The sequence below is a fragment of the Salvelinus sp. IW2-2015 genome, linkage group LG18 (genome assembly GCF_002910315.2).
Source record: "Salvelinus sp. IW2-2015 linkage group LG18, ASM291031v2, whole genome shotgun sequence".
Lineage (NCBI taxonomy): Eukaryota > Metazoa > Chordata > Actinopteri > Salmoniformes > Salmonidae > Salvelinus > Salvelinus sp. IW2-2015.
The window spans coordinates 72577903-72580546 of NC_036858.1; the positions used below are offsets into that span (position 1 = coordinate 72577903).

The following is a 2644-nucleotide window of genomic DNA, read 5'->3' on the forward strand; positions in this document are numbered from 1 at the left end:
GTTGACATAGGAGGATTCAGCCGTGATGACATGGCTTTAAAGACAGGGAGGATTCAGCCTGATGACATGGCTTTAGACATGGGAGGATTCAGCCTGATGACATGGGCTTAGACATGGGAGGATTCAGCCTGATGACATGGGCCTTTAGACATGGAGGATTCAGCTGAATGACATGGGCTTTAGACATGGGAGGATTCAGCCTGATGACATGGGCTTGAGACATGGGAGGATTCAGCCTGATGACATGGGGCTGTTAGACATGGGAGGATTCAGCCTGATGACATGGCGTTAGACATGGGAGGATTCAGCTGATGACATGGGCGTTAGACATGGGAGGATTCAGCCTGATGACATGGGCGTTAGACATGGAGGATTCAGCCTGATGACATGGGCTTAGACATGGGAGGATTCAGCCTGATGACATGGGCGTTAGACATGGGGGATTCAGCCTGATGCACATGGGCGTTAGACATGGGAGGATTCAGCCTGATGACATGGCGTTAGACATGGGAGGATTCAGCCTGATGACATGGGCGTTAGACATGGGAGGATTCAGCCTGATGACATGGGCGTTAGACATGGGAGGATTCAGCCTGATGACATGGGCGTTAGACATGGGAGGATTCAGCCTGATGACATGGGCGTTAGACATGGGAGGATTCAGGCCTGATAGACATTGGGCGTTAGACATGGGAGGATTCAGCCTGATGACATGGGCTTTAGACATGCGAGGATTCAGCCTGATGACATGGTTTCACAAAGGCTTTTGAAACACAACTAAAGGTTTAAACCTGATACACTTCCGGGTTGGAGCGAGTAGTCGCATTTCGCTTCGCTCCACAGGTAGTATTACATTTCATTTCATTTCATTACAGTACAACGGTTTGATTTGTTTGATCTTAGCAATGTTTTCTTAGCTAGCTACATAGCCGTCTTTGTATCAAAGATAAGTGTGTAGTTTAGAGTAATTATCGAGGTTAGCTAGCCAGCTATTTTCGTCCTTCTAACGTAGTCAACACTGCTAGCTAGCCAGCTAGCCAATTTCTACCGAATAGCAGCACAGTAGAAACTATTACATTACAACGGAACGAGAAGGTATGTTAGCTAGCTACTATAATGTTGTCTTTGGCTGTCTTGTATTCCACAGATTGTGTGTAGTTTTAGAGTTAATTATCAGGAGGTTACTTAGCCAGTTATCGAGGTTACCAAGCCAGCGACACTTTCAAAAAAGTCAACAACCGCAGCCACTGCTAGCGTACTGCCTAACTTCACCGCCAGACAGTATGAGTATCGATTTACGTCAATAACGATTTTTTGTTTGCAACGTAAGCTAACTTTCTGAACATATCGAGACGTGTAGTCACTTGTCATTCCAATCTCTTTGCCATTAGCGTAGCCCTTTCTTAGCCTGTCAACTTAGTTTCTGTCTAATCTCTCTTTCCATGGAATAAACAAACACAGTCAATAATACAGTAGAAAAAGTCTATATACAGTATGTGCAAATGAGGTAAGATAAGGGAGGCAAGGCAATAAATAGGCAATGGTGGCGAAGTAATTACAATATACCATTTAAACACTGGAGTGGTAGATGTGCAGAAGATGAATGTGCAAGTAGAAATACTGGGGTGCAAAGGAGCAAGATAAATAAATACAGTATGGGGATGAGGTAGTTGGGTGGGCTATTTACAGATGGGCTATGTACAGGTGCAGTTATCTGTGAGCTGCTCTGACAGCTAGTGCTTAAAGCTAGTGAGGGAGATATGAATCTCTAGCTTCAGTGATTTTTGCAGTTCGTTCCAGTCATTGGCAGCAGAGAACTGAAAGGAAAGGTGGCCAAAGGGGGAAACTGGCTTTGGGAGTGACCAGTGAGATATACCTGCTGGAGCGCGTGCTACGGGTGGGTGCTCCTATGGTGACCAGTGACCTGATATAAGGCGGTGCTTTACCTAGCGATGACCAGGAGCCAGTGGGTTGGGCGACGAGTATGAAGCAAGGGCCAGCCAACGACAGCATACAGGTCGCAGTGGTGGGTGGTATATGGGGCTTTGGTGACAAAACGGATGGCACTGTGATAGACTGSATCCAGTTTGTTGAGTAGAGTGTTGGAGGCTATTTTYTAYATGACATCGCCGAAGTCAAGGATRGGTCGGATGGTCAGTTTTACGAGSGTATGTTTGGCAGCATGAGRYAAGGATGCTTTGTTGTGAAATAGGAAGCCGATTCTAGATTTCATTTTGGATTGGAGATGCTTAATGTGAGTCTGGAAGGAGAGTTTACAGTCTAGCCAGACACTTAGAATATGTGGACAACTACAAATACCTAAGTCAAAACCGTCCAGAGTAGTGATGCTGGATGGGCGGGCAGGTGCAGGCAGCGATCGGTTGAAGAGCATGCATTTAGTTTTACTTGCATTTAAGACCAGTTGGAGGCCATGAAGGAGAGTTGTATGGCATTGAAGTGCGTCTGGAGGTTAGTTAAGTGTCCAAAGAAGGGCCAGAAGTATACAGAATGGTTTCATCTGCGTAGAGGTGAATCAGAGAATCACCAGCAACAGGAGCGACATCATTGATGTATACAGAGAAGAGTCGGCCCGAGAATTGAACCCTGAGAAGGTACGGTGGGATTCGGAATGGTCGGTAATCAG

At 46.0% G+C, this 2644-nt stretch overlaps 1 long non-coding RNA gene across 1 annotated transcript in view; it reads left to right on the forward strand.

Moving 5' to 3' along the window:
* The window catches only part of LOC139029192 (uncharacterized), a 1029896-nt gene extending 1028198 nt beyond the window's left edge, over positions 1-1698 (forward strand). Inside the window, exon 2 of the long non-coding RNA XR_011481490.1 lies at positions 1641-1698. This is a non-coding gene — a long non-coding RNA (uncharacterized lncRNA). The remainder of the gene's footprint in view (positions 1-1640) is intronic.
* The last annotated feature ends 946 nt before the right edge of the window (positions 1699-2644 follow it).